General features: G+C 46.5%; 1 protein-coding gene across 4 annotated transcripts in view; it reads right to left on the minus strand.

Annotated features, from left to right (window-relative positions):
• Window positions 1–20042, minus strand: part of TBL1XR1 (TBL1X receptor 1) — a 187778-nt gene extending 167736 nt beyond the window's left edge. For all 4 annotated transcript variants that reach the window (XM_040349399.1, XM_040349396.1, XM_040349392.1 and 1 more), the window contains exon 1: window positions 19938–20042. The gene's annotated coding sequence lies outside the window, so the exon portion shown is untranslated. The remainder of the gene's footprint in view (window positions 1–19937) is intronic.
• Between the last annotated feature and the right edge of the window lie 529 nt (window positions 20043–20571).

Below are 20571 nucleotides of genomic sequence, written 5' to 3' on the forward strand. Positions count from 1 at the left end.
CAGCACAAAGATAAACACAAAAGTCCACAAAGTAGCAAACTAAGCAAGTCCAGTGACAAGTCTTGTGACAAATGCAACTTCAGTGTAACAGAATGTGCTGGATCCCACCACCATCGCTCGTCTCACCTATATGACCCCTGAACCAACAGGAAGGTCATAAAAAGCATTCCCCTCAGGGCAAATGATATCACTGGGACCCCGAGACAGGGTTCTGATACACATCTGCTGTTCATAATATCTGAAGAGTTTGTGGCTTGAATAGCACATGCTGATGGTCATGTGACGAGAGACTGTTGTAGAAGGCAGAGGGGTCATATAGGTGAGACGAGCGATGGTGGTGGGATCCAGCACATTCTGTTACACTGAAGTTGCATTTGTCACAAGACTTGTCACTGGACTTGCTTAGTTTGCTACTTTGTAAAATGTTGTACATATTATTTCATGTGTTTATCTTTGCGCTGCACTTTTCTTATAATCTTATTTCGTATAATATTGCTCTTGAGGGTATTGTGTTATCTACCTACCAGTGTTCAGCTTGCAGTTTTGTTTTATTTATTACATGTAGTTGCGCTGATTGGTTCCTATTATAACAAATGAGACAGTAACCTGTCTGCATAAACATGGCTACTAAAACTTTTAATGACCTAAATCCTATAAATGCTAATAAATCAATTATCCAGATATACTTTTTGCTGGCCATTAACACACACTATATACCAGGGCTCGACAAATCCCGGGCGCCAGGTCGCCATGGCGACTAGAAATGGGGCCCTGGCGACTTGGCTTGGAAGGGGGGGAAAAAAAAAAAAAAAAATTTTTTTTTTTTTTTTTTTTTTTTGAGCTGGGGCCATCTGGTGGTGAGCCGTTGGTATTACAAGTTATTACCACCAGATGTGAGCTGGCGCCATCTGGTGGTGGCCGTTGGTATTACAAGTTAAGCATTACAAGTTAAACAGCAATTCTAATGTCATTTTTCACTATTTTCACTGCCATCTTCTTCCCTCTAATTAGAACCCCCAAACATTATATATATTTTTTATCCTAACACCCTAGAGAATAAAATGGCAAACGTTGCAATACTTTCTGTCATGCCGTATTTGTGCAGCGGTCTTACAAGCGCACTTTTTTGGTGAAAAAATTATACTTTTTTTAATTAAAAAATAAGACAATAGTAAAGTTATCCCCATTTTTTTTTTTTAATATTATGAAAGATAATGTTACGCCGAGTAAATTCATACCCAACATGTCACGCTTCAAAATTGCGTCCGCTCGTGGAATGCAGACAAACTTTTACCCTTTAAAATCTTCATAGGCGACGTTTAAAAAAAATCTACAGGTTGCATGTTTTGAGTTACAGAGGAGGTCTAAGGCTAGGATTATTGCTCTCGCTCTACCAATCGCGGCGATACCTCACGTGTGTGGTTTGAACACCGTTTACATATGGGGGCGCTGGTCACGTATGTGTTCGCTTTCTGCGCGCAAGCTCGTCGGGACGGGGCGCGTTTTCTGGCTCCTAACTTTTTTACCTGGCTCCTAGATTCCAAGCAAATTTGTCAACCCCTGCTATATACAACAGCCACTGAGTTTTCCACTGTAACATGGTTAGACTGAGAACGGGAAAACAAAAAATAAATCGGAAATGATCATTCACCTTGTTTATCTCCGTCTAGCACTGATAGCATACAGTTATGTATTGTAATTCTATGTACCATAGTGGTGCACTGTTGCTTTAAGGAGTATGTCAAATTCCCTAACAAAATAAAAAATCTACTATTTTCTCTCACCTAAAAAGTGACCATTCAGTACTTAATTCAGAAAAAAAAGATAATCAAGTGTATATCTGGGAAACAAATAAAAATAAAATCACACCAAACAAGTGTATAAACCTTTTTTAAACAACATTTTTTTTGGTACGGGTTAGCATGCCATTAATAATAAATGGCATCACAGCACTCCAACTTGCCCTGTGAAATAAAATGGTGGCAATTTTTTATGCCACACAATCTTTGATTTATTACAAAAAATACATATACATACACAACTGCAAATAAGTTGGGGCGCTTTAAAAAAAAAAAAAAAAAACGACATAAAAACAGAATGCAATGATTTGCAGACTTCAATAACCCATATTTTATTCACAATTTTTTTTTTGACATTATGACACATCAAATGTTTTAACTGAGAAAATATACATATATTTTTATTTTATTTATTTACTTATTTTCTTTTGTTTTGTTAAACTGGGGTATTTGATGGAAATGTTTTATGTTGCAATGTGTTTTTGATGTATAGGAGGAAAAATTCAATACAGATTATGTGATAAAAAAAAAAAAAAGAAGGAGAGAAAATATACCATTTTAAGAAAACAAAAAAAAAAGGTAATTTTGAAATTGATGGCAGCAACATGTCTCAAAAAAGTTGGTACAGGGCCATGTTTAACACAGCGTAGCACCCCCTCTTCTTTTAATACCACCCTGTAAACATATGGGAACTGAGGAGACCAGTTCCTGGAGTTTTGGGAGAGGAATGTTGTCCCATTCTTGCCTGATATAGGATATATTCAATTTTTCCCTCCAGCAGTATATAATAAGTTTGGAAATTGTAGAGAAATGTTAAATAATGCATTACAATTGAATTACATCCATTAGTTTTAGTCGACTAAAACATAGGACATTTTAGACTAAAATACACTGGAGATTTAGTTGACTAAATACAACTAAATCAATTGCAGAAGACTAAAATGGGGACTAAAACTAATATTCAGTTTTAGTCCTAAGGCCTCATTCACACAGAGGGACCGTTCGGGTCCGCCTGTCAGTTTTGACGGCGGACCTGAACGGCCGCTCCATGCATCCCTATGGAGCGTCGGATGTCAGCGGAGACATGTCCGCTGACATCCGACCCTATCCGATCCGCTAAAAACAGACGTATGGGGGCACGTCCCCATCCGTCCATGACGGATCGGATCGGGTAAGATCTGATAAAAACAGACATGCTGTCCGTTTTCATCAGATCGCTCCATAGGAGACAGCGGTGCCCGACAAGCCCCTCTTCGCTCAGTGAGCAGAGAGGAGCTTGTCATCCGTCGGCTCAGCGGAGATCTGCGGACTGATCTCCTGCTGAGCTGGCCGTAGCAACGGAGTCCGCCTCGTATTAATGAGGCCTAAGACTAATGCTGTGTATACACGGTCGGAATTTCCGACAAGAAAAGTTCGATTGTGAGCTTTTGGTCGGCAATTCTGACCATGTGTAGGCCCCATCGGACTTTTTCTGTCTAAATTTCCGACAGCAAAAATTTGAGAGCTGGTTCTCAAATTTTCTGGCTGGAAAAGTTCTTGTCAGAAATTCTGATCGTCTGTATGCAATTCTGACACTCAAAAAATAAACGCATGCTCGGAATCATTGAACTTCATTTTTCTCAGTTCGTTGTACGTCACCGCGTTCTTAATGGTTGGAATTTTGTGCGACCGTGTGTATGCAACACAAGTTTGAGCCAAAATTCCATCTGAAAAAAATCCATGGGTTTTCTTGTCGGAGTTTCCGAACCTGTGTACGCGGCATAAGGCTCCTTTCACACTAGGCGGACTCTGTCGCTACGGAGTCCGCCTGCTCCCGCCAGCTCAGCAGGAGATCTATCCGCAGGTCTCCTCTGAGCCGACGGATGACAAGCTCCTCTCTGCTCACTGAGCGGGGAGGGGCTTGTCGGGCGCCGCTGTCTCCTATGGAGCGATCTGATGAAAACGGACAGCATGTTAATTTTCATCAGATCTCATCCAATTCGATAAGATGGATGGCAGACGTATCGCCATACGTCTGTATTGAGCAGATCACATGGCAGACGGGTGTCAGCGGACACATCTCCGCTGACATCTGCCTGCCCATAGGAGTCAACGGATGGCCTCCTCGGGTCTGCCTGAAAAACGGACAGGCGGATCCAAGCGGGCTTATTGTGTGAAAGGGGCCTTATACAAGCTGTACACTCACTACTTTACATTGTAGCAAAGTGTAATTTCTTTAGTATTGTCACATGAAAAGATAAAATATTTACAAAAATGTCAGGGGTGCACTCACTTTTGTGAGATACTGTATATGTGGTTTCCTGCAACCCAGTGCAAAAAGTTTACAGAAACAAAACAAAAAAAACAGCAGCAGGAGAAAAAAAAATGCACATCCTGTCGATGTGAAAGAGCTTTGTGCAGTACAGCAATATCATATGTAAAGCCTGAATGTTTGGACTAGCAATATATCCATTCGGTTCAACCAAGAGCTGAGAAAGGTTCCCAATTACCTTGAGTTATTGGGGACAGCAACAAACCCTAAAAACCTGCTTCCACCAATATGTTATCAACAAATGACACACAACTGCCTTACAATTCCGATGGTAGCAGAGGACTAGAAGGTCAAAAGATCATACTTTTCTAAATATACACATACATTAAAGACACTCTCAGGGGAATAAATAAAGGTGTCTATTACACTTTAGAATTCCAACGTGCCTCTGGATGACAAATGTTGGTGCAGGCTCAGATTCATGTACCTGTTGATGAATTTGGGGCACGTAACGCATGTCAAGACACTCTGTCCTCAGTGCAGCTGAGCTCCCTCCCCCTCCCCCCAGCATCTGTAGTTGTCACACAAACAGCATAGCAGGCAAGGATGTATGAACCTAGGTGGGTGGAGCCTGATGGGAATTCAGAGACACTAGTCCCCCATCTTGGCTCCCACTGTCTGCTCTCAAACACATAGGGAGCAGACATGATGGGGAACCATTGTCTCAATTTTCCCCATCAGGCTCTGCCATCTATCAAAGTCACTGGTTGCTACGAAGCTGTTGGCTGTACAGCCACGCGTCCTTGACAACCAATTAACAGGTAGAGAGGCAAGCAGGTAGGTGTGGCAATTATACAATCAGCTACACAGTATACAGAGACAGGCACTATGCCCATCTCTGTATGTCAATTTAGAGTTGGTCTTAATTACCCCCAGTTTCATTATCTACGAACTGAAGGTAAATATTTTTTTACTTGGTGCAGCACTAGTGCAACTTTGTAAAAGGGGCACTAAAAAAAAAAAATGTTCATGAAATCTGCAGCACAATTTGGTAAAGCTACTGGAGACTAGCAGCAGGGTATCTTGATTCCAGAGCAGGACTTTTTAAAGGGTCATATCGCCCGAAAAGTAGAGCAAATGCTTTACTGCATTCCCCTCAATCGCTGGAATAAATGTGATGAGTCTGGCCTCAGCCCCCCTATACAGCACAGTCCCCCTTTACATTACAGTGCAGACCCCAGTCCACATCAATGCAACAGGGACTGCTCTGTAAAAGGGGACACTGTAATGTAAAGTGAACTGCACCATAAAGGGGGCACTATAATGTAAAGGGGGTGCCCCTGCAGTCTGCACCCCCCCCCCCCCATTTCCTCTCTAACATGATATTTTCCATTCTAATCTCTGCCTCCCCTGCACAGGACTCCTACCTTTGGCAGGGCAGAGGCTGTGACCACTCTGTGTGTCCTCTCCAGGACGATGTCATCCTATCAGTAGGGCAGGGGGCAGGAGGAGCTCTCCATTCCACTCTGTGTACAGGAAGACTGTAGGATCCGCCTGTCAATCCCAGGTAAAGAAATATACCCAAATGTACTGTACAGAATGCACAAGAGGCCTTATGCAATGACCACATACAGTAATACCCAACAGGCCAAGGTGAAAAAAAAGGTCCACGTGTCACATACAGCCAACACCTTAAAAGGATGCTAGCCTCTGAATATGCACAAAGTCTTCAGTATTTACCACTCTTCCAGCTCACATCTTTACCTTCTTATCCTCTTTAATGCAACACTTTTTTTGCAGTAGAAGCATATCAAGTCTATTCTGCAATACAGGCCTTCCTACTAGTAAATTAATCATTTTTTAACGGTGTTCATCAACACCAGCCAGAATGCTAAAATGAGTGCACACTGGTGTGTGTGTTTTACGAACGGGCAGTGCAATGAGTTTTTAACCAAACCCCTTCCCACTGAGTGTACAGATATATTATTATACAGGATTTATAAAGCGTGGACAGTTTACACAGCACTTTGCATATATATATATATATATATATATATATATATATATATATATATATATATATATATATATATATATATATATATATATATATATAATATATATATATATATATATATATATATATATATATATATATATATATATATACAGCCTCTTGGAAGTGGGTCTTTAATCCTGTTGGTCCACATATATGCATACCTGTGTTTGTGTTGGGAGCGTGCTACATAGCACAGTGAGAGTCCAGGCTCCCAACAAGAGCCCCAGGTCCTGTACTGACAATTGGGAACTGAAAGGACCAGTTCCCAATCACCTGAATGACCACAACATACAGGGATATACAAGGTAATACTGACATATAAACACACTCATAGGTTGGACTTGATGGACTTGTGTCTTTTTTCAACCTCACCTACTATGTAACCTGATCTCTATTATAGCTACTGATTGGCTATCACAGTGATCAGTCACTGTTCAGCATGCCTGTGATTTTTTTTTTCTCCTCTTGATTTGAGAAAAAAAAAAAAAGAAGATATGGGGAGGTTGACCTACTAAAAGGCAAATATACTTTCCACTGCAAGTGCAGTTGCTCTAGATCTGAGGGGAAGCTATGCTGATTTCTATCATCCAATCATGTGCAACCAAAAATGTTTTCTTTTTTTTTTGCATGTGATTGAGTATTCTTTGCAAAATGAAACTTTACCTCATTTACCAAGCTCTGGAACAAGTGCACTGTACTGTATATGCCTTTAGTAAATCAGTTTTATCTAGGTCAGTGTCAAGGTTAGGGTAAAGGGTCAGGGTCAAGTGTCAGTTAGTGTCAGTGTGTTTAGGTACGATAAAAAAAAGAAAAATGCACACTATTATTTCTGGGCCCTACTACAAATACAAACAAAAAATAACATCCACACGTGGTGTGACATCGTTGCAATTGTCCGGAGCAGAAGAATTTATTTTGAGTTGCTCTTTGGTGGTAGGTTATGGCAAAAGCAAGAAATAAACGTCAACAATTTTATGCAGCAGCTTCTGCTGCTTAAAGACACAGCCCACACATGAACTACAGGTGTAAGCACCGTATGAATAAGGCCTTATGGTGTGAACAGGGCAGAGAGAAAACAATGGTTTCCTACATGATCTTGTGTTCATCTATGCAGACCAGCATAGCTCAAGAAGATAGTGTGAATGAGCCACTAGCCTATATTCATACTTCTCTGTGGTAAAACCGATAGGTTTGTACTAGGGTTGTCCCGATACCGATACTAGTATCAGTACCGATACCAAGCATTTCCCCGAGTACTTGTACTCAAGGAAAATGCTCCAATACTTCACCCGATACCTGACTTTCCCTGTATCCTCCTCTGTTCTGCTCTCCCCCTCCACACTCCTTGTCCCCCCTCCGTGCCACTGCTATCCTCCTCAGTTCTGCTCTCCCCTCCATGCTCCGTGTCCCCCCTCCTTGCCGCTGCTATCCTCCTCAGTTCTGCTCTCCCCCTACATGCTCCATGTCCCCCCTCCTTGCCGCTGCTATCCTCCTCAGTTCTGCTCTCCCCCTACATGCTCCGTGTCCCCCCTCCGTGCCTCTGCTATCCTCCTCGGTTCTGCTCTCCCCCTCCATGCCGCTGCTATCCTCCTCGCTTCTGCTCTCCCCCTCCTTGCTCCGTGTCCCCCCTCCGTGTCTCTGCTATCCTCCTCGGTTCTGCTCTCCCCCTCCATGCCGCTGCTATCCTCCTTGATTCTGCTCTCCCACTCCGTGCCGCTGCTGTCCACCTCCATTCTGCTCTCCCCTTCCATGCTTTGTGTCCTACCTCCGTGCTGCTGCTTTCCCCCTCCGTGCTCCGTGTCACCCTCCATGTCCTCCTCCACCACCTCTGTCAGGATGGAGAACGGCGGTAGGAGCCACCAAACCCGGCCTCCCACCTTAACCTGTGTTTACGATGCTTCAGTTTATGAATGGATAGGAGCCTCCGTCTCCTGTCAATTCATTTTCAGTGCAGCTGAGAAAGGGACTGGGGAATCTGTGTCCTTAGTCCCTTTCTTTGTCTCAAAGGGGAGATGTCAGGGGTCTGTTAAGACCCCTGATATCTCACCAAAGCCCCCCAACAGGGCTAAGAAAAAAATATATAGCAATAAATAATAAAAATAATTGTAAAAAATAATACATATTAAAATAAAAAACACACTGACACCATCCTTCCCCCCCCCCCCCCAAGAATGCTTTGTAAAAAAACAACAAAAAATTGTAAAATAAAATAAAAATACTGACATGACATAAAGAAAAAAAAAAGTATCGGTACTTGTACTCGGTCTTAAAAAAGTGGTATCGGGACAACCCTAGTTTGTACAATCGTTATCAACGCGCGTTTTCGTGCAATGCTATTGTTGACAATAGGTTCTTTAACTGCTTGCCGACTGCCCACCGTCATATTACGTCGGCTCCCCTGCGCGAGAGCCCGTAGCTCTACGTCGGCTCTCGCATAGGCCACTAGGGACGCGCGCCCCCGACTCCCGGTCCTTGGCGGGCGTGATCGCCGCCGGGCACCCGCGATTGCTCGTTACAGAGCGGGGACCGGAAGCTGTGTGTGCAAACACACAGCTCTCGGTCCTGTCAGGGGGGGGGGGGGGGAATGCTGATCCTCTGTTAATACAATGTATGAACAGAAGATCAGTCATTTCCCCTAGTGAGGCCACCCCCCCTACAGTTAGAACACACCCAGGGAACATACTTAACCCCCTTCCCCGCCCCCTAGTGTTAACCCCTTCACTGCCAGTGGAGTTTTTATAGTAGTCCAATGCATTTTTATAGCACTGATCGCTATAAAAATGCCAATGGTCCCAAAAATGTGTCAAAAGTGTCCACCCACCATAATGTCGCAGTACCGGAAAAAAAAAACGCTGATCGCCGCCATTACTAGTAAAAAAATAATAATAAAAATGCCATAAAAATACCCCCTATTTTGTAAACGCTATAACATTTGCGCAAACCAATCAATAAACGCTTATTGCGATTTTTTTTTTTTTACCAAAAAAATATGTAGAAGAATACGTATCGGCCTAAACTGAGGAAAAAAAAATGTTTTTTTATATATTTTTGGGGGATATTTATTATAGCAAAAAATATTATTTTTTTTCAAAATTGGCGCTCTATTTTTGTTTATAGCGCAAAAACTAAAAACAACGCAGAGGTGATCAAATACCACCAAAAGAAAGCTCTATTTGTGGGAAAAAAAGTACGCCAATTTTGTTTGGGAGCCACGTCACACAATTGTCAGTTAAAGCGGCGCAGTGCCGAATCGCAAAAAGTGCTCTGGTCTTTGGGCAGCAATATGGTCCGGGGGTTAAGTGGTTAATGAGTCTCAACGTTGAAAAATAAAACAGACACAAACTTTTTCAGCCAACACACGTCACACAGGTGTGACCTACTGTAGCACCATTTTTTTGTAATTGGTTAACCTGAATACATGGAGTAAAATGCCCAGTAGTATAAATGAGCCCTACAGCTGGCTAAAATGATACAAACTGACAATCTACTTTAAATTTACCAAATCAACCCATTCAATTTGTAGCCAATATGGAAAGTTCTCACACCACATGGTTGTTAGAAGATTCTACAACCTTTTTTTTTTTCTTCACTAGAAATTAGAATTGCATATATGCACTATGAACCACATGAGAGTGGAGGATGGGGGGAGAGGGGCGAACCTGGGGCCTCCCCCTCCCACTTTTTTTCCTCTCTCTCTTTTTCCCACATAAATAGGCTTGGAGTGGTAGCCTTCTTAAAGCAAGTAACACACATATAAATCGTATAACACCCCCCCCCCTTTTTTCTTCTTAGGGGCATCGTCCTCTGTGTCATCTCCCTTCTATCCCCCCGCTTCTCCTTGGTCTTCTCTCCTCCATCCTAACCCATTTCTATTCTATCTCCTTCCCCTTTAAATGGTTGTTTAAAAACATAGGGTTAGGCATATTTTATATAGGTTAAAGAATCTCCAAGAAAAAGTTGCTACAAATACTAACTGCAATATATGGAGAGGATATATTGAGACCGTATATGTTGTGTGTTTTTGGATTGAAATCTATCTAATTTGAGAAAAATATAATAAGATTTATAAACAGAAGAAGACTCTACAACCAGACTGCCACACATGAATCAAATTTCAAAATCATTTTCTGGGAATCTTCTTTTTTTTACACATGCTCATTATTTTTTGATTACATTTCTCGCATCATTGATTAGAAAAACGTTTTTTTTTTTTTTTCAGAAAATGTCCAACATGCCAGATTACTCAAATCCGATGGCCACACGAAAATCGGCTGTTGCTGCAACCCACTAATGGTGCAAAATTCAAACAAAGATTCTTAGATAAGATTAGGAAAGTCCAAATTCGACCCATGTATGGCCTGCCTAACCAACGTTTAAAAACTTCAGTTTTCCCGCGTTTTACATGCCGTGTTTAGCCACGTTTGCGTTTAGAAGCTTTTTTTATTTTTTCAAAATAGTCAAAAATTTAAACCGCCTGTGAACAAAGCGCAACTAAACGCAAATTACCGTGTTTACAAGCTGTTACAGGCAAATGCCTCTGAACATCCACCCTAAACTCATTTTTTTGCTTTCCAAAAAATACTTCTAAACTCAACTGCCTAGAAAGGACTATAAACAGCCCTCTGTGCTCTTTGGAGTACAAAACATCCATATAGAGCATTTTTTTTGTACAAAGTTTAGACGAGTTTAGGAGAGTTTTACGTTTTTTCTGCCAGTGAGCTCCAATCAGAAACGCGAATGAGAAGTTTTTTCCTGCCTCTAAACATCCTAATGTGCATGGACACCTAGGATAACATTGAGCTGCTTCTACAGGCAGAACACAAAAATGTCTGTAAAAGCAACGTTTTTTATACCAGTGTGCATGGAGCCTAAGACCCCTTTCACATTGGACCTGTAGCCGCGGTAGCGGTATATCGCCGCTAAAAATATCGGCGCTATACCGCCGAGATTGCCGCGGGAATCGGACGCTAGTGGTGCGGTATTAACCCCCGCTAGCGGCCGATAAAGGGTTAATACCGCCCGCAATGCGCCTCTATAGAGGCGCATTACGGGCGGTATTGCCGCGGTTTCCCATTGTTTTCAATGGGAAGGAGCGGTATACACGCCACTCCTCTCACCGCTCCAAAGATGCTGCTGACAGGAGATTTTTTTGTCTCCCGCCAGCGCATCGCCTCAGTGTGAAAGCCCTCCAGCTTTCACATTGAGGTAGCTGGGCAGGAGTTTTTCAGGCAGGATAGCAGCGCTATTTTTAGCGCTGTACCGCCTGAAGAAATCCTCAATGTGAAAGGGGCCTTAAATGGATACTATGGGGTTTTTTTTTTCTTGGGAAGCTCTCTCCCAAGATGGTTACCTTGCGGGCGCACTCCCGTGTGATACACTCTGCGGCCATAGCCGCCAAGTGTATGACTTAGTTCCTCCCCCGGCGCGCCGGGTCATTGATTTGATTGACAGCAGCGGGAGCCAATGGCTGCACTGCTATCAATCAGACAATGAAGAGTCGACTAGAGCTTGGTAAAAGTAACGTGGGATCGTGCCAAAGGAGATTCGGGTCTCAGGTAAGTAAAAAGGGGGCTCAGGGGGGCTGGTGACTGTAAGGTGTCTTTTCACCTTAATGCATAGGATGCATTAAGGTGAAAAGACACAAAGCTTTGGAACCCCTTTAAATTGTCCGTTTACCAGCAGCAGCGTATATGAAGCCTTTACACGTATGGTCAACTTAACCAAAAGCAGCCAAAAGTCTACATGAGCGCCTAGGCTTCTAGTAGAACAGCACAGATGTTGTTAATGTAAAGTGTGCAATATCATTAGGTGCACATTGTAAATAAATTGTCCCACTTTATATATATATACACACACAATATGTACCAAAAGAGAATGTACATTTTACAATAGCATTGTTGTTATACTGGAGACTTGCTTCTGTAAAGCAATCAAAGACTGTGTGATTTATTGCACGTTTCCCAGAGCACAACACCGCTCAATATAAGTTCAATTCAATGATGCCTGTTCACATCTGAGTGTCTGGCCTGGGAATTTCTTTGTTTTTGTTGACATCTGAGAGTTCACCTGTCATGCAGAAAAGTATATGAGCTTTTCTCAGGCAGAATCGCTTATTTCAGCCCCATAGACATCAATGGGAGAGCCTAAAAATCTGTAACTCAAGCAATTGTTGCTTATTGACCTACCTCCTACTTCTATAAACCTGTAGCCTGTAAACAAAAGGGAGCATCCAGGAGTGTCCATGCTGGGTGTAAAGATTTCATTCATTCATACATACATGAACCATTTCATCGGCCTGGTGAGGGCCCACACAAACCCTAGTAATGATGCCCATTAGAAAAGCCCTGGAAAGCGGCAGAGTGCCTGGGAGGATATTGTGCAACTCAGGCATGTCCAGGGAGGAGGCGGGATGAGTGCCGTACACACAGGAGGAGTATTTACGAGCGGCCTCTGTAATGGGAAGTCCTGTCTCCGGCGCTGCCATTGGACGACTGTTCTGTTCATCAAAGGAGGCGGGACTTTCTATTAAAAGAGGCCGCCGTGTAAACAGGAGATGCTCCTGTAGGTAATATTTGGCGCTCGTCCTGCCTCCTCCCTGTCCCCTTCAAGGCTGCAGATGAATGGGCATCAATCAGGCTGCACTGATAGCAATGGTGCGTGCTGCATTCCTGGCAATGGTGAGTGCATTCCTGGCAATGGTGGGTGCTGCAGATGGGCACTGACCCTTATTTTGCTTCACATGTCTTTATTTAAAATGTTAAGTTTTTTTCCTGAAACTTCCCTCCTAAAGTGAAGGTGCGTGTTATACGCCAATAAATACAGTATATCCAAATAATACGCCTGAGCTCATCTCTTCACCACACAGCCACAAAGGCAAGAAAATTCTTGTTGGGCAGTGTAGTAGCGCTCGAACAAACACACTTAGACCGAATTTTAATGGTTCAAAGAATGTCAGACCAAATGGTCGGCCCTCACGCATGTTCACTTCATCAAATCTGGCCCTCTTTGAAAAAAGTTTGGACACCCCTGGTGTAACTGAAGGCAAAACTTTTTTTAGTCTAGGTTAACAGACTGTGGTTCAGCTGAACTCGCAAGATTTCAAACCCACATATCAGTCGGACTTTGGGAGCAATTTCAGAGACATCTGTGTGTGTTCCTGCACATATGTCTATTGAAATCGCCAAAAGTAGTGCAGAACCTACTTTTGGGAATCGTATGCCAAATCTCCCTGATGTGAACGTGGGCCAGGTTTTAGATAGGCATTCTAGTCCCTCTTCACTCTGTCAGTGCCCTCGCTATGGAGATCCTCCCTCTCTATATGTCCTGTTACTGTCATTGAATGTACAAGTAAAAGAACATCACACATTTAAGGGCTCATGCACATTACATCTCAAAAGAAGATCAAAGAAGCGGCACCTACAGGCTTTTGAGAGCTAATTTTTTTCGGCCAGGAAACTCCCCTCTACGTTAGCCAATGTATCCATTTATAATATGGCTTTTTCAGTTTACAGGCATATGCTTTTACAGGCAGAATTAAAAAAAAAAAAAAATTACCAAAAGTGCATTTTTGAGAGGGGCTTTAGAGCACTAAAGATGCAAAAAATGCGCAAAAAAGCATTCCTAAGCTCGAAAAAGCTCAAAGAAGCTTGAAAACACACAAAAAAAAAATTGGAAAAATTAGCAGAGGTTTGTGCAGAAAAAAAAAAAAACTCTTATGCTCAAAAAGCTTGAAGAAGCTCAATAAAAACATAGAAGAGCACAATAAAGCAGAAGTTCTTTCAAGCAGAATTAAAAGCTCAAATGCCTGTAAAAGCAGCTTCTTTTGAGCTGCAGTGAGCATGAGCCCTAAGGTTGACACCAGGACAGCAATAGCGGAAAAAACTTCCAATAGGGAAACTAGTTCTGGTGATCCTGGGGACACCCCAGGATTCCCTCACATTGGAGGGATTTGCATATCACTTCCTGTTTTGGCTGTTGGACAGGAAGGGAATGAAAATCTCCCCAATGGAACACAGATGGCAAAAAGAAACAGATGGGCTATAATCCCCCCAACTATCCCAAATGAAAACAAAAAGTTTTGTCTTTAGTAAGGCCTCATGCACACTGGACGTTTTACGTTTTTACAGCAACTGTTTTTGGCTGTAGACGTTTTTTCTACAGTCATTAAACTCTCCATCATGTTATCCTATGTGTCCATGCACACATAGGCTGTTATCAGCAGTTTTGGGCAGTGGCGTTTTTTGAGCAGAAAAAAAAAATGCTAGACGTGGTGTCACGTCTGAGAGACGTTTTCCAGCTGTAAAAACGCTCCAACGCCGATAAACGCTCAATTTTTTTTTACCGTTTTTGATCCATTAAAATAAAAAGAAAGAAAAATGTTAATAAACGCTAAAAAACGTTATTGAAAAAAGCGGAAAAAAGTTGAAAAACTCACTGCAAAGCTACTGGCGTCTTTATAACGTTATTTAAACGTCCAGTGTGCATGAGGCCTCAAAAAAAAAAAAAACTTGTGGATTCTTAGAGAAGTTTTTCAGCTGTAAAAAGCTCTAACGCTGATAAACGTCGATAAACGCTCAAAAACGTCACTCCCCAGCGTTTTTAAAGTTGTTGATCCATTGAATAAAAAAAAAAAAAAAAATCTTCAACAAAAAAAAAAAAACGCCAATGCAGAAAAACGATAAAAAGCGCCAATAAACGCTAAAAAACGCTATTGAAAAAAAAGTTGAAAAACTCACTGCAAAGCTATTGGCGTTTAACGTTATTTTAGTGTCCAGTGTGCATGAGGCCTGACGATTTTGGCGATACCTCACATGTGTGGTTTGAACACCGTTTTCATATGCGGGCACCGCTCACGTATGCATTCGCTTCTGCACGAAAACTCAGCAGGACAGGGGGGGGGGGGGGGGGGGGAATAAAAATGTAATTTTTCTTATTTATTTTACTCTTTGTTTTTTATTTTTACACTGTTCATGCAAGAAAAAAAATGGTGTCACCTTTATTCCTATTACAAGGAATATGAACATCCCTTGTAATAGAAAAAAAGCATGACAGGTCCTCTTTAATATGAGATCTGGGGTCAATAGACCTCACATCTCATATTTAGGCTTAAATGCAATTTAAAATAAAAATAAGTTGTTTGAAACAATAAAAATATAATAATGTCCCTTTAAAAGCTATGGGCAGAATTGACGTTTTGACGTCGCTTCCGCCTTGCAATGGTATGGAGACAGGTGGGGGCCATCTTCCCCTCACCCAGCACGATTGCCTCCGCCGCTACCGACGGCTCCGATAAGCTACGGAGGGCACCGGAGCGTGGCAGGAGGGGCGCCTCTCCCGCCACTGAAAAGTGATTACGCGATAAATTCGCCGCAGAGACCACTTTTATCTTAAAGTGGACTGCCTACTGAAGAAGAGGATACCGGGGTCATGGCAGCTAGCTGCTACCATAACAATGATATTCCACTTCAAAGAGCGGCCGTATAATGATGGCGGGCACCCCAAGTTCACGCTTCCTGTGTTTCTGCAAAAAAGCTGTTTGCATCTTTTATGTGGGGGTGCCAGTCTAGTGAGATGTGGGGGTGCCAGTCTCGTGCGATTTGGGAAGGGATGCGATTCCCACACACACACACACACACACACACACACAAGTGTGACCCTAATGTTAACATTGGACTTCTGTTTGTTTATAAAACGTTGTTTTATTTATAAAGATGTTACCGTATATCACAAGAGCTAAATGTGTGTTTGTTTACACCGGAATAGCAGAAATAACATTCCAGGAAGCCCACCGAAACCATTCTCATCACTGACTTACCACAAATCTCACGTCATAATCAACACACACTGACACAAGGGGCCCTTCCCCCCCCCCCCACACATACTGACACAAGGGGCCCTTCCCCCACACATACTGACACGAAGGGCCCTCCCCCCCACATACTGACACGAGGGGCCCTCCCCCCCCCCCACACATACTGACACAAGGGGCCCTTCCCCCACATACACATACTGACACAGTAGGCCCTTCCCCCCCCCCCACATACTGACACCAGGGGCCCTTCCCCCCCACACACATACTGACACAAGGGGCCCTTCCCCCACACATACTGACACGAAGGGCCCTCCCCCCCACACACTGACACAAGGGGCCCTTCCCCCCCCCACACATACTGACACAAGGGGCCCTTCCCCCACACATACACATACTGACACAGTAGGCCCTTCCCCCCCCCCACATACTGACACCAGGGGCCCTTCCCCCCCACACTCATACTGACACAAGGGGCCCTCCCCCCACACACATACTGACACGAGGGGCCCTTCCTCCCCACACATACTGACACAAGGGGCCCTTCCCCCCCACACATACTGACACAAGGGGCCCTTCCCCCCCACATACTGACACAAGGGCCCCCCACATACTAACACAAGGGCCCCCCCCCACACATACTGACACAAGGGGCCCTTCCCCCCCACATACTGACACAAGGGGCCCTCCCCCACACACATACTGACACGAGGGGCCCTTCCCCCCCACATATACTGACACGAGGGGCCCTTCCTCCCCACATATACTGACACGAGCCCCACATACTGACACGAGGGGCCCTCCCCCCCACACATACTGACACCAGGGGCCCTCCCCCCCCACACATACTGACACCAGGGGGGCCCTTCCCCCCCCCACACATACTGACACCAGGGGCCCTTCCCCCCCCACACATACTGACACCAGGGGCCCTTCCCCCCACATACTGACACCAGGGGCCCTTCCTCCCCACATACTGACACCAGGGGCCCTTCCTCCCCACATATACTGACACGAGCCCCACATACTGACACGAGGGGCCCTCCCCCCCACACATACTGACACCAGGGGCCCTCCCCCCCCCACACATACTGACACGAGGGGCCCTTCCCCCCACATACTAACACAAGGGGCCCTTCCCCCCACATACTGACATGAGGGGCCCTTCCCCCCACATACTGACATGAGGGGCCCATCCCCCCACATACTGACATGAGGGGCCCTTCCCCCCACATACTGACATGAGGGGCCCTTCCCCCCACATACTGACATGAGGGGCCCTTCCCCCCACACTGACATGAGTGGCCCTTCCCCCCACACTGACATGAGGGGCCCTTCCCCCCACACTGACTGACACGAGGGGCCCTTCCCCCACATACTGACATGAGGAGCCCTTCCCCCCCACACTGACTGACACGAGGGGCCCTTCCCCCACATACTGACATGAGGAGCCCTTCCCCCCCACACTGACTGACACGAGGGGCCCTTCCCCCACATACTGACATGAGGAGCCCTTCCCCCCCACACTGACTGACACGAGGGGCCCTTCCCCCACACACATACAGACACAAGGGGCCCTTCCCCCACATACTGACACGAGGGGCCCTACACACAGTCATGAGTGGCCCTTCCCCCACACACACTGACTCGAGGGGCTCTTCCCCCCCACACACACACACTGACACGAGTGGCCCTTCCCCCACACACATACTGACACGAGTGTCCCTACACACAGTCATGAGTGGCCCTTCCCCCACACACACTGACTCGAGGGGCCCTCCCCCCCCGCACACACACTGACACGAGTGGCCCTTCCCCCACACACACACACACTGACACGAGTGGCCCTTCCCCCACACACTGACACGAGTGGCCCTTCCCCCACACACATACTGACACGAGGGGCCCTTCCCCCACACACACTGACACGAGTGGCCCTTCCCCCACACACTATGACACGAGTGGCCCTTCCCCCACACATGATGACACGAGTGGCCCTTCCCCCACACATGATGACACGAGGGGCCCTTCCCCCCCCCACACACACACACACAGACATGAGTGGCCCTTTCCCCACACACTGACACGAGGGGCCCTTCCCCCACACACACACACACACACTGACACGAGTGGCCCTTCCCCCACACACATACTGACACGAGTGTCCCTACACACAGTCATGAGTGGCCCTTCCCCCACACACACTGACTCGAGGGGCTCTTCCCCCCCACACACACACACTGACACGAGTGGCCCTTCCCCCACACACATACTGACACGAGTGTCCCTACACACAGTCATGAGTGGCCCTTCCCCCACACACACTGACTCGAGGGGCCCTCCCCCCCCGCACACACACTGACACGAGTGGCCCTTCCCCCACACACACACACACTGACACGAGTGGCCCTTCCCCCACACACTGACACGAGTGGCCCTTCCCCCACACACATACTGACACGAGGGGCCCTTCCCCCACACACACTGACACGAGTGGCCCTTCCCCCACACACTATGACACGAGTGGCCCTTCCCCCACACATGATGACACGAGTGGCCCTTCCCCCACACATGATGACACGAGGGGCCCTTCCCCCCCCCACACACACACACACAGACATGAGTGGCCCTTTCCCCACACACTGACACGAGGGGCCCTTCCCCCACACACACACACACACACTGACACGAGTGGCCCTTCCCCCACACACATACTGACACGAGTGTCCCTACACACAGTCATGAGTGGCCCTTCCCCCACACACACTGACTCGAGGGGCCCTCCCCCCCCGCACACACACTGACACGAGTGGCCCTTCCCCCACACACATACTGACACGAGTGTCCCTACACACAGTCATGAGTGGCCCTTCCCCCACACACACTGACTCGAGGGGCCCTCCCCCCCCCCACACACACTGACACGAGTGGCCCTTCCCCCACACACATACTGACACGAGTGGCCCTACACACAGTCATGAGTGGCCCTTCCCCCACACACACTGACTCGAGGGGCCCTCCCCCCCCGCATACACACTGACACGAGTGGCCCTCCCCCCCCCGCACACATACTGACACGAGGGGCCCTTCCCCCACACATGATGACACGAGGGGCCCTTCCCCCACACACACAGACACGAGTGGCCCTTCCCCCACACACTGACACGAGGGGCCCTTCCCCCACACACACACACACACTGACACGAGGGGCCCTTCCCCCACACACACACAGTCATGAGTGGCCCTTCCCCCACACACACACAGTCATGAGGGGCCCTTCCCCCACACACACAGTCATGAGGGGCCCTTCCCCCACACACACTGACTCGAGGGGCCCTTCCCCCACACACACACTGACACGAGGGGCCCTTCCCCCACACACACACACAGTCATGAGTGGCCCTTCCCCCACACACACACACAGTCATGAGGGGCCCTTCCCCCACACACACAGTCATGAGTGGCCCTTCCCCCACACACACTGACACGAGGGGCCCTTCCCCCACACACACACACACACACTGACACGAGTGGCCCTTCCCCCACACACACACACTGACACGAGGGGCCCTTCCCCCACACACACTGACACGAGGGGCCCTTCCCCCACACACACTGACACGAGGGGCCCTTCCCCCACACACACTGACACAAGGGGCCCTTCCCCCACACACACAGACATGAGGGGCCCTTCCCCCACACTGACATATGAGTGTTTCCTGCCTGTGACAGAGCAGAGTGTCCCCTGACATGAGCAGGCGGGTGGGGGAAGGGCCGGCATTCCTGTGTGTCCCAGGGAAGGAGGGGGATGGGTAGCAGTCTGGCTCCAGCAGGGAAGCGGTTAACAGTGTACCATTAGTAGAGCCTCCCCTCCCCCCGCCTGATAGTGAGCTTCTCAGGCAGGGATTCCCCGCACCTCCTCTACACAACACTACGGACACTGGCAGCGCTACATGGCATACAATATACCTCCGTCCCATCCCCCACCCCAATACGAGTATACAAAATATGGACACTTACCTGGAGATGGTGACCGGATGGCCGGCTCCCTCCCACACACCGAGCGGCCACTAATAGTCACTTATTACCCGGGATGGGGGAGGGGGGTGTAGAGATCGGTGAGGGTGGGGGTGGGGGAGGGGGCAGTAATTCCAGTGATGAGGCTGGAGAGGAATCGAGGCACAATGTACAAAGCTGTTACTAAGAGAGCCAGCCAACGGCTCCCACATCCGACACCACGAACGTGACCGGCCGGCCCAAAGTGACGGAGCACTGCTCTCTACACTGCCTACAACGCTATATACACACACTGGTACACAGCCTACCACACTATATACACACACTGCTACACACAGCCTACCACACTATATACACACAGCCTACCACACTATATACACACAGCCTACCACACTATATACACACACAGCTTACCACACTATATACACACAGCCTACCACACTATATACACACACTGCTACACACAGCCTACCACACTATATACACACACAGCCTACCACACTATATACACACACTGCTACACACAGCCTACCACACTATATACACACACAGCTTACCACACTATATACACACAGCCTACCACACTATATACACACACTGCTACACACAGCCTACCACACTATATACACACACTGCT

Source organism: Rana temporaria, chromosome 4 (genome assembly GCF_905171775.1).
Source record: "Rana temporaria chromosome 4, aRanTem1.1, whole genome shotgun sequence".
NCBI lineage: Eukaryota > Metazoa > Chordata > Amphibia > Anura > Ranidae > Rana > Rana temporaria.